The sequence below is a fragment of the Anomaloglossus baeobatrachus genome, unplaced genomic scaffold (assembly GCF_048569485.1).
Source record: "Anomaloglossus baeobatrachus isolate aAnoBae1 unplaced genomic scaffold, aAnoBae1.hap1 Scaffold_535, whole genome shotgun sequence".
In the NCBI taxonomy this organism is placed as follows: Eukaryota; Metazoa; Chordata; class Amphibia; order Anura; family Aromobatidae; genus Anomaloglossus; species Anomaloglossus baeobatrachus.
The window spans coordinates 44,497-56,396 of NW_027444723.1; the positions used below are offsets into that span (position 1 = coordinate 44,497).

At 38.8% G+C, this 11,900-nt stretch overlaps 2 non-coding genes across 2 annotated transcripts; both read right to left on the bottom strand.

Moving 5' to 3' along the window:
* Positions 1-8,605: 8,605 nt before the first annotated feature.
* Positions 8,606-8,678, bottom strand: TRNAV-UAC (transfer RNA valine (anticodon UAC)). Its single transcript has one exon. It is a non-coding gene; the product is annotated as a tRNA-Val (tRNA).
* A 2,939-nt stretch (positions 8,679-11,617) lies between these two features.
* Positions 11,618-11,690, bottom strand: TRNAV-UAC (transfer RNA valine (anticodon UAC)). Its single transcript has one exon. It is a non-coding gene; the product is annotated as a tRNA-Val (tRNA).
* Positions 11,691-11,900: the final 210 nt, after the last annotated feature.

Sequence of the window (11,900 nt, forward strand, 5' to 3'; positions counted from 1 at the left end):
AAATGCATGATAAATGTACACAAACAGTTAATAAACATTGCCATAACACTTACCGGTCCCCGCGATCCCTTCTGCACTCTGTCTCCTGCCGCTATTCCATCCGATGATCGCTGAATCCTCCCCGTGACCAGCACTGCCAGCAGAGATGCAGGACCTATCGTGACATCAAAATAGCCATGTGACCAGTCACGTGGCTATTATCTCATTGGCTACAGACTGGTCACATGACTATGACACGTCATGTAGGACCTGCGAGAGCATCTCTCCGGTACACGGTGCACATATGTGTATCGCCGTGTACCGGCGACATGCTCTAGCACACGGTCGACTCCCCGTTCCGTTAGGGACCGGCTGACAGAGCCGGTCATTAACGGAGATCACCGTTGCCATAGCAACGCAGTTAGCGGTGACGTCACCGCTAACCGCGGCTCCGAGAGCACCATTGCTATGGTAACGCGCTGTCAGCGTTACCGCTGTTACCGCTGACAGCCAGCACTGATCACTCACGGAGTGAAGGCTGCACGATTGTAGTGAGCATTGTAGTGAGGATGAGGTTCCCCAGCCCCAAGTGATGAGCTGGTGAACCTCATCCTTCCTCACTACAATCGTCACTACTACTACACTAGAAAGAAGACAGAAGAGCAGGGTCGTGGAGGGGTGACAGGGGGTAATAAAGATGGAGTCTCTAATGTGTCTGTGTATTTATTTCTATTAAAGTATTTTTTCTCTGTGTGGTGTTTTTTTTTAACCCTTTATTGGAGATTCTTAATGGCCGGGTCAAACGTGCCTGACATTAAGAATCTCTGGCTTAATACTGGCTAGTAAAACAAAGCCAGTATTAACTCATGATTACCCAACAAGCCACCCGGCTCCAGGGCTGTTGGAAGAGTTGGATACAGCGCCAGATGATGGCGCTTCTATGAGAGCGCCATTTTCTGGGACGGCTGCGGACTGAAATCCGCAGCAGAGGCGCCCGGAAACCTCGGGTTAGCCTGTGCTGCGGATTCCAATCCCCAGCTGCCTAGTTGTACCCGGCTGGACACAAAAATGGGGCAAAGCCCACGTCATTTTGTTTTTTAATTATTTCATGAAATAAGTGAAATAATTAAAAAAAAATGGGTTTCCCTATATTTTTGGTTCCCAGCTGGGTACAAATAGGCAACTGGGGGTTGGAGGCAGCCCGTGGCTGCCTGCTGTACCTGGCTAGCATACAAAAATGTGGCGAAGCCCACGTCATTTTTTTGTAGTTTTTTGGCAAAAAAAATAAAAAATGCTTCCCTGGATTTGAAGGTAACATCAAGCAGTGGGGGTTAGCAGCCAGTAGCTGCTTGGATTACCCTTAGCTAGCAATACAAAAAATGTAGCAGGAGCCCATATATATTTTTTTTAATTATTTATGTAAATAACTAAAAACAAAATGGGCTTCCCTGTATTTTGATTGCTGGACATCACAGTGCTGTAAAAATAAATCTTTAAAAAAATGACGTAGCGCTCCGCGGTATTTTTGATTCTCAGCGCAGATAAAGCAGACAGCTACGGGATGCCACCCCCATCTGCCTGCTGTTACCTTGGTTGGCAATCAAAATACAGGGAAGCCCATTAATTTTTTCTATTTAAAAAATAGTTAAAAAAAAAAATGACGTTGGGTCCCCCCATTTTTGATAGCCAGCTAGGGTAAAGCAGACGGCTGTAGCCTGAAAACCACAGCTGGCAGCTTTACCGTGGTTGGGGATCCAATGTGGAGGTCCCCTCAGGCTCTTTTTTATAATTATTTTATAAATATTAATAATTACACAATAAAAGTAGGGTCCCCCCCAAATTGGATCACCAGCCAAGGTAAAGCGGACAGCTGTGGTCTGGTATTCTCAGGGTGGGAAGGTCAATAGTTATTGGGCCTTCACAGCCTAAAAATAGCAGGCCGCAGGCACCCCAGACGTGGCGCATCCACTAGATGCGCCAATCCTGGCGCTTCACCCCAGCTCATCCCGTGCCCTGGTGCAGTGGCAAACGGGGTAATAAATCGGGTTGATACTAGCTGTAAAGTCACCTGAGATCAAGCCCAGCAGTTTGTGATGTCATGGCGTCTATTAGATACCCAACATCATAAACTGTCAGTACTAACAAAAAAAAAAAATCGACAAAAGAAATTTATTTGAAAAAACAGTCCCCAAAACATTTCCTCTCTCACCAATTTATTGTAAGAAAAAAAATAAAGGGGTCCCACGACAACTCTGGACCGTCTAGAATATGGGGGGGAGACACTCAGGGAACGTATCCCCCATTTTCTAGGAGTGCGGACCCTTCATGTGAGGAGTGTGGGTGCAATGAATCTGCACTCACTCTTCTCGGGTCCACAGCAGCAGAGTCCATGTCGTAATGGTTGCTACCAAAGCTGCAATGCCCTGCTCATGAGGTAAGGGCATGCCTAATCAGGAGAACTACTGTAGAGGAAGCTCTGCTCACTGGTATATAGGTGCTCAGAGGTAATAATAGATAAAATTAGTGAGTAACCTCGGCACTCTAAATCTCCCAGACTAAGTCAGTAAGTCACAACGGATAGTAATGCAAAATCACTCTTTATTGGTCCGTATTAAGAAAAACATTTTTTTTCATAAGCATATATGTATTTGTCCAAAATAAGTTACAAATGACGTTTCGGCCTGAGCCTTCGTCAGATTGGACTTATCTGCATGTAATCATGAAAAATGACAATATTCAGTATCACATAAGAGTGAGAGAACAATAACATAAACTCGAACAATGTAGAGGTACAATTGGGATGCAGCAAAAAAATTGCAACACAGCAAGAAATGAAACACATGATACAAATGTCATAATACAGTACAAGGACAATATAGTAATGACAAATATGGGGTCAGAGTAGGCTTAGACAGCTCTGGTACGAAAGAGATGTCAATCATAAAGTAACATGTGCAGTAGGTGTAGAGCTACAGTATGCATGGCAGAGCTAATGGGTAGACCGACCATAGAAAAAGTAGAGAAAAAGTGGAGAAAAAATGTAGAAAAAGTGGAGAAAAAGTGGAGACAAAGTGGAGAAAAAGTGGAGAAAAAGTGGATAAAAAGTGGAGAAAAAGTGAAGGAAAAGTGGAGAAAAAATGGAGAATAAGTGGAGAAAAAATGGAGAAAAAAATGAAGAAAAAGTGGAGAAAAAATGGAGAAAAAGTGGAGAAAAAGTGGATAAAAAGTGGAGAAAAAGTGGAGAAAAAATGGAGAAAAAATGTAGAAAAAGTGGAGAATAAGTGGAGAATAAGTGGAGAAAAAATGGAGAAAAAAATGTAGAAAAAGTGGAGAAAAAAATGAAGAAAAAGTGGAGAAAAAATGTAGAAAAAGTGGAGAAAAAGTGGAGAAAAAATGTAGAAAAAGTGGAGAAAAAGTGGAGAAAAAATGTAGAAAAAGTGGAGAAAAAGTGGAGAAAAAGTGGGGAATAAGTGGAGAATAAGTGGAGAATAAGTGGAGAAAAAATGGAGAAAAAAATGTAGAAAAAGTGGAGAAAAAAATGAAGAAAAAATGTAGAAAAAGTAGAGAAAAAGTGGAGAAAAAATGTAGAAAAAGTGGAGAAAAAGTGGAGAAAAAATGTAGAAAAAGTGGAGAAAAAGTGGAGAAAAAGTGGAGAAAAAGTGGAGAAAAAATGGAGAAAAAATGGAGAAAAAGTGGAGAAAAAGTGGAGAAAAAGTGGAGAATAAGTGGAGAATAAGTGGAGAAAAAATGTAGAAAAAAATGTAGAAAAAGTGGAGAAAAAAATGAAGAAAAAGTGGAGAAAAAATGTAGAAAAAGTGGAGAAAAAGTGGAGAAAAAATGTAGAAAAAGTGGAGAAAAAGTGTAGAAAAAATGTAGAAAAAGTGGAGAAAAAGTGGAGAAAAAGTGGAGAATAAGTGGAGAATAAGTGGAGAATAAGTGGAGAAAAAATGTAGAAAAAAATGTAGAAAAAGTGGAGAGAAAGTGGATAAAAAGTGGAGAAAAAGTGGATAAAAAGTGGAGAAAAAGTGGAGAAAAAATGTAGAAAAAGTGGAGAAAAAGTGGAGATTAAGTGGAGAATAAGTGGAGAAAAAATGGAGAATAAGTGGAGAATAAGTGGAGAATAAGTGGAGAAAAAATGGAGAAAAAAATGAAGAAAAAGTGGAGAAAAAGTGGAGAAAAAGTGGAGAAAAAATGGATAAAAAGTGGAGAAAAAGTGAAGGAAAAGTGGAGAAAAAGTGGAGAATAAGTGGAGAAAAAATGGATAAAAAAGTGGAGAAAAAGTGGAGAATAAGTGGAGAAAAAATGGAGAATAAGTGGAGAAAAAATGGAGAAAAAGTGGAGAAAAAATGGAGAAAAAAATGTAGAAAAAGTGGAGAAAAAGTGGAGAAAAAATGGATAAAAAGTGGAGAAAAAGTGGAGAAAAAGTGGAGAAAAAGCGGATAAAAAGTGGAGAAAAAGTGGAGAAAAAGTGGAGAAAAAATGTAGAAAAAGTGGAGAAAAAGTGGAGAAAAAGTGGAGAAAAAATGGATAAAAAAGTGGAGAAAAAGTGGAGAATAAGTGGAGAAAAAATGGAGAATAAGTGGAGAAAAAATGGAGAAAAAATGAAGAAAAAGTGGAGAAAAAATGGAGAAAAAGTGGAGAATAAGTGGAGAAAAAATGGAGAAAAAGTGGAGAAAAAGTGGAGAAAAAGTGGAGAAAAAATGGAGAAAAAGTGGAGAAAAAGTGGAGAAAAAATGGAGAAAAAGTGGAGAAAAAGTGGAGAAAAAATGGAGAAAAAGTGGAGAAAAAGTGAAGGAAAAGTGGAGAAAAAGTGGAGAATAAGTGGAGAATAAGTGGAGAATAAGTGGAGAAAAAATGGAGAAAAAATGGAGAAAAAAATGAAGAAAAAGTGGAGAAAAAGTGGAGAAAAAATGGATAAAAAGTGGAGAAAAAGTGAAGGAAAAGTGGAGAAAAAGTGGAGAATAAGTGGAGAAAAAATGGATAAAAAAGTGGAGAAAAAGTGGAGAAAAAGTGGAGAATAAGTGGAGAAAAAATGGAGAATAAGTGGAGAACAAATGGATAAAAAGTGGAGAAAAAGTGAAGGAAAAGTGGAGAAAAAGTGGAGAATAAGTGGAGAATAAATGGAGAATAAGTGGAGAAAAAATGGAGAAAAAAATGAAGAAAAAGTGGAGAAAAAGTGGAGAAAAAGTGGAGAAAAAATGGAGAAAAAGTGGAGCACCCTTTGGTGCCTTTCATGTGGCACTAAGGGGTGCTTAGCTTTGTATTTAGCCAAAAAAATGAAAAAAAAATGACGTAGGATTCCCCCTAGTTTTGTAGCCAGCTAGGGTAAAGCAGACGGCTGCAGCCTGCAGACCACAGCTGGCAACCTCACCTTGGCTGGTAATCCAAAAGTGAGGGCACCCCACGCAGTTATTTTGCCCTGGGGTTGGTGAGGTCAGGCGTCTATCAGATACCCGACATCACCAACCCAGTCAGTAATAAAAAAAAATAGACGACAAACACATTTTTATTTGAAAAAACACTCCCCAAAACATTCCCTCTTTAACCAATTTATTAGAATGAAAAACAAATCCAGGTCTGGTGTAATCCAAGGGGTTGCCATGACGATCCACACTGTCCCAGTCAATGAAGAGCAGGATGTTCCCCATTGGCTGGGAGAGCAATGCAGTGACCTGAGCTAACATCAATGGGTCAGCCCAGGTCACTGCAGGGCATGACAAGTGCTGCTGTCAGCGAGGTACATTACCTGCGCTGATCTCCAGCACTGCTGACAGCCCCTGTCACTAAGTTCAATGACCGGATCCTTCACACCAAGTCTCGCGAGAGGCCCGTGACGTCACCGCTAGTCAGTCTCGGGTCGGAAGCGAGAGGTGATGTGACAAGCGGCGGCCATGGAGGACAGTGACAGCGCTGAGGTCGGGATGGCGGGACTTCATCACCGCAGGTAAGCCGAGCGGGACCGTGTGTGTGTGTGTGTGTGTGTGTGTGTGTACATGCCGCGGGCAGGAGGGGGCGGAGCGAGCTGAGCGGGGAAGTGTGGGCTTCCTGCACGTAACTAGGATAAACATCGGGTTACTAACCAAAGCGCTTTGGTTGGATACCCGATGTTTATCTTGGTTACCAGCTTGTGGCAGGCTTCCAGCGATGGCTCCTGCACACTGTAGCTGTAAAAAGCCCTGCTTTTTGCTGCTAGAACCGTTCTCGAACGTTTCTAGAACTATTGAATTTTAGCAAAAAGCTCGAGTTCTAGTTCTATCTAGAACACCCCCAAAAATCACTCGAGCCTAGAACTGGAGAACCTCGAACCGCGAACCGCACTCAACTCTAGTGATGACCACTACATTATGAAACCTGACAAAAAGTTACTGTGTATTGGCTAGCAGAGCAGAATTGTGACTGACGGGGCCTTTTTATTGCTGAAGGAAAGTATTTTTGGTTAATGAAACATTTACAATTATTATTACATATTTTACCAGTTTTATTCCTACAAAGGGATTTTGCTTAAATTGAAGTTTATATTGAATGTGTTACTTTTTTCTCCATAGTTTGGTCTTTTGCTTTTGTATTTATGGGAACTATATATTTTGAAACAAATAGGATTTTTATAATATGGGATTATGTTTTCTGCTAAAATGGTCAATAAAAAAGAAACCCAAAATCGTAGTTCTCTTTGTGATGAAAGCCAAAATGTATTGTCATTTGGCAACGAAACCAAGAATTTCACATATTACAAGTCGATAGGAAATTACTTCAACACCAAAAACAGATTGGTTTCACTGGGGATTGAACCCAGGACTTTCTGCGTGTGAAGCAGACGTGATGACCACTACACTATGAAACCTTTGAAATCCTGCAAAATAATGGCAATTAGAGACGAATTTTGACCGCTAGGGGAAAAAAAACAAATTCGTAGCTCTGTTGGTGATGGAAGCTAAAACATCCCGTTATTCGGCAACAAAGCCAAGAACTTCATATATTGTAGTTTAATTGAGTATTATTTCAACACCAAGAAAAGATTGGTTTTACTGGGGATTGAACGCAGGGCCTTCTGCGTGTTAAGCAGACGTGATGACCACTACTCTATGAAACCTGATGGAAAGTTACTGTGTATTGGCTAGCAGAGCAGAATTGTGACTGACGGGGCCTTTTTGTTGCTGAAGGAAAGTATTTTTGGTTAATGAAACATTTACAATTTTTATTACATATTTTACCAATTTTATTCCTACAAAGGGATTTTGCTTAAAAGGAAGTTTACATTGAATGTGTTACTTTTTTCCACATAGTTTAGTTGTTTGATTTTGTATTTAAAGGAACTATATATTTTGAAGCAAACAGGATTTTTATAATATGGGATTATGTTTTCTGCTAAAATGGTCAATAAAAAAGAAACCCAAAATCGTAGTTCTCTTGGTGATGGAAGCCAAAATATATGATCAGTTGGCAACAAAGGAAAGAATTTCATATGTTACAGGTTGATATCAAATTACTTCCAATCATTCGGCAACAAAGCCAAGAACTTCATATATTGTAGTTTAATTGAGTATTATTTCAACACCAAGAACAGATTGGTTTTACTGGGGATTGAACGCAGGACCTTCTGCGCGTTAAGCAGACGTGATGACCACTACTCTATGAAACCTGATGATCAATAAAAAAGAAACCCAAAATCGTAGTTCTCTTGGTAATAAAAGCCAAAATATATTATCAGTTGGCAACAAAATAAAGAATTCCATATGTTACAGGTTGATAGCAAATTACTTCAACAGCGAAAACGGCTTGTTTTTACTGGGGATTGAACCCAGGACCTTCTGCGTGTGAAGTAGACGTGATGACGACTCCACTATGAAACCTGTGAAATCCTGCAAAGTAATGGCATTTAGAGACGAGTTTTGACCGCCAGGGGAAAAAAATAATAATTTGTAGTTCTGTTTGTGATGGAAGCCAAGACATCCCGTCATACGGCAACAAAGCCGAGAACTTCATATATTGTAGTTGGATAGCGTATTATTTCAACACTAAGAACAGATTTGTTTCACTGGGGATTGAAACCAGGACCTTCTGCGTGTTAAGCAGATGTGATGACCACTACACTATGAAACCTGACGAAACTTTACTGTGTATTGGCTGGTAGAGCAGAATTGTGACTGACAGGGCCTTTTTATTGCTGAGGGAAAGTATTTTTGGTTAATGAAACATTTACAATTATTATTACATATTTTACCAGTTTTATTCCTACAAAGGGATTTTGCTTAAATTGAAACCCAAAATCGTAGTTTTCTTTGTGATGGAAGCCAAAATGTATTGTCATTTGGCAACGAAACCAAGAATTTCACATATTACAAGTCGATAGGAAATTACTTCAACACCAAAAACAGATTGGATTTACTGTGTCTTGAACCCAGGACCTTCTGCGTGTGAAGCAGACGTGATGACCACTACACTATGATATCTTTGTAATTCTGCAAAGTAATGGCAATTAGAGACGAGTTTTGACTGCCAGGGGAAAAAAAACAAATTCGTAGCTCTGTTGGTGATGGAAGCTAAAACATCCCGTTATTCGGCAACAAAGCCAAGAACTTAATATACTGCAGGTTGATAGGGGATTATTTCAACACCAAGAACACATGGGTTTCACTGGGGATTGAACCCAGGCCCTTCTGCGTGTAAAGCAGACGTGATTTCCACTACACTATGAAACCTTTGAAAGCCTGCAAAGTAATGGCAATTAGAGACGAGTTTTGACCGCGAGGGAAAAAAAAAACAAATTCGTAGCTCTGTTCGGGATGGAAGCCAAAACATCCCATCATTCGGCAACAAAGCCAAGAACTTCATATATTGTAGTTTAATTGAGTATTATTTCAACACCAAGAACAGATTGGTTTTACTGGGGATTGAACGCAGGACCTTCTGCGCGTTAAGCAGACGTGATGACCACTACTCTATGAAACCTGATGGAAAGTTACTGTGTATTGGCTAGCAGAGCAGAATTGTGACTGACGGGGCCTTTTTATTGCTGAAGAAAGTATTTTTTGTTAATGAAACATTTACATTTTTTATTACATATTTTACCAGTTTTATTCCTACAAAGGGATTTTGCTTAAATTGAAGTTTATATTGAATGTGTTACTTTTTTCTCCATAGTTTGGTCTTTTGCTTTTGCATTTATGGGAACTATATATTTTGAATCAAATAGGATTTTTATAATATGGGATTATGTTTTCTGCTAAAATGGTCAATAAAAAAGAAACCCAAAATCGTAGTTCTCTTTGTGATGGAAGCCAAAATGTATTGTCATTTGGCAACGAAACCAAGAATTTCACATATTACAAGTCGATAGGAAATTACTTCAACACCAAAAACAGACTGGTTTCACTGGGGATTGAATCCAGGACTTTCTGCGTGTGAAGCAGACGTGATGACCACTACACTATGAAACCTTTGAAATCCTGCAAAATAATGGCAATTAGAGACGAGTTTTGACCGCTAGGGGAAAAAAAACAAATTCGTAGCTCTGTTGGTGATGGAAGCTAAAACATCCCGTTATTCGGCAACAAGGCCAAGAACTTCATATATTGTAGTTTAATTGAGTATTATTTCAACACCAAGAACAGATTTGTTTTTCTGGGGATATAACGCAGGACCTTCTGCGTGTTAAGCAGACGTGATGACCACTACTCTATGAAACCTGATGGAAAGTTACTGTGTATTGGCTAGCAGAGCAGAATTGTGACTGACGGGGCCTTTTTATTGCTGAAGGAAAGTATTTTTGGTTAATGAAACATTTACAATTTTTATTACATATTTTACCAATTTTATTCCTACAAAGGGATTTTGCTTAAAAGGAAGTTTACATTGAATGTGCTACTTTTTTCCACATAGTTTAGCTGTTTGATTTTGTATTTAAAGGAACTATATATTTTGAAACAAATAGGATTTTTATAATATGGGATTATGTTTTCTGCTAAAATGGTCAATAAAAAAGAAACCCAAAATCGTAGTTCTCTTGGTGATGGAATCCAAAATATATTATCAGTTGGCAACAAAGGAAAGAATTTCATATGTTACAGGTTGATATCAAAATACTTCCCACCATTCGGCAACAAAGCCAAGAACTTCATATATTGTAGTTTAATTGAGTATTATTTCAACACCAAGAACAGATTGGTTTTACTGGGGATTGAACGCAGGACCTTCTGCGCGTTAAGCAGACGTGATGACCACTACTCTATGAAACCTGATGGAAAGTTACTGTGTATTGGCTAGCAGAGCAGAATTGTGACTGACGGGGCCATTTTATTGCTGAAGAAAGTATTTTTCGTTAATGAAACATTTACAATTTTTATTACATATTTTACCAGTTTTATTCCTACAAAGGGATTTTGCTTAAAAGGAAGTTTACATTGAATGTGTTACTTTTTTCCACATAGTTTAGTTGTTTGCTTTTGTATTTAAAGGAACTATATATTTTGAAACAAACAGGATTTTTATAATATGGGATTATGTTTTCTGCTAAAATGGTCAATAAAAAAGAAACCCAAAATCGTAGTTCTCTTGGTAATAAAAGCCAAAATATATTATCAGTTGGCAACAGAACAAAGAATTTCATATGTTACAGGTTGATAGCAAATTACTTCAACAGCGAAAACGGCTTGTTTTTACTGGGGATTGAACCCAGGACCCTCTGCGTGTGAAGTAGACGTGATGACGACTCCACTATGAAACTTGTGAAATCCTGCAAAGTAATGGCATTTAGAGACGAGTTTTGACCGCCAGGGGAAAAAAATAATAATTTGTAGTCTCGTTTGTGATGGAAGCCAAGACATCCCGTCATACGGCAACAAAGCCAAGAACTTCATATATTGTAGTTGGATAGCATATTATTTCAACACTAAGAACAGATTGGTTTCACTGGGGATTGAACCAATGACCTTCTGCGTGTTAAGCAGATGTGATGGCCACTACACTATGAAACCTGACGATAAGTTACTGTGTATTGGCTAGCAGAGCAGAATTGTGACTGACGGGGCCTTTTTATTGCTGAAGGAAAGTATTTTTGGTTAATGAAACATTTACAATTATTATTACGTATTTTACCAGTTTTATTCCTGCAAAGGGATTTTGCTTAAATTGAAGTTTATATTGAATGTGTTACTTTTTTCTCCATAGTTTGGTCTTTTGCTTTTGTATTTATGGGAACTATATATTTTGAAACAAATAGGATTTTTATAATATGGGATTATGTTTTCTGCTAAAATGGTCAATAAAAAAGAAACCCAAAATCGTAGTTCTCTTTGTGATGGAAGCCAAAATGTATTGTCATTTGGCAACGAAACCATGAATTTCACATATTACAAGTCGATAGGAAATTACTTCAACACCAAAAACAGATTGGTTTCACTGGGGATTGAACCCAGGACCCTTTGCGTGTGAAGCAGACGTGATGACCACTACACTATGAAACCTTTGAAATTCTGCAAAGTAATGGCAATTAGAGACGAGTTTTGACTGCCAGGGGAAAAAAAACAAATTCGTAGCTCTGTTGGTGATGGAAGCTAAAACATCCCGTTATTCAGCAACAAAGCAAAGAACTTTATATACTGCAGGTTGATAGGGGATTATTTCAACACCAAGAACACATGGGTTTCACTGGGGTTTGAACCCAGGACCTTCTGCGTGTAAAGCAGACGTGATTTCCACTACACTATGAAACCTTTGAAAGCCTGCAAAGTAATGGCAATTAGAGACGAGTTTTGACCGCCAGGGAAAAAAAAAAAATTCGTAGCTCTGTTCGGGATGGAAGCCAAAACATCCCATCATTCGGCAACAAAGCCAAGAACTTCATATATTGTAGTTTAATTGAGTATTATTTCACCACCAAGGACAGATTGGTTTCACTGGGGATTGAACGCAGGACCTTCTGC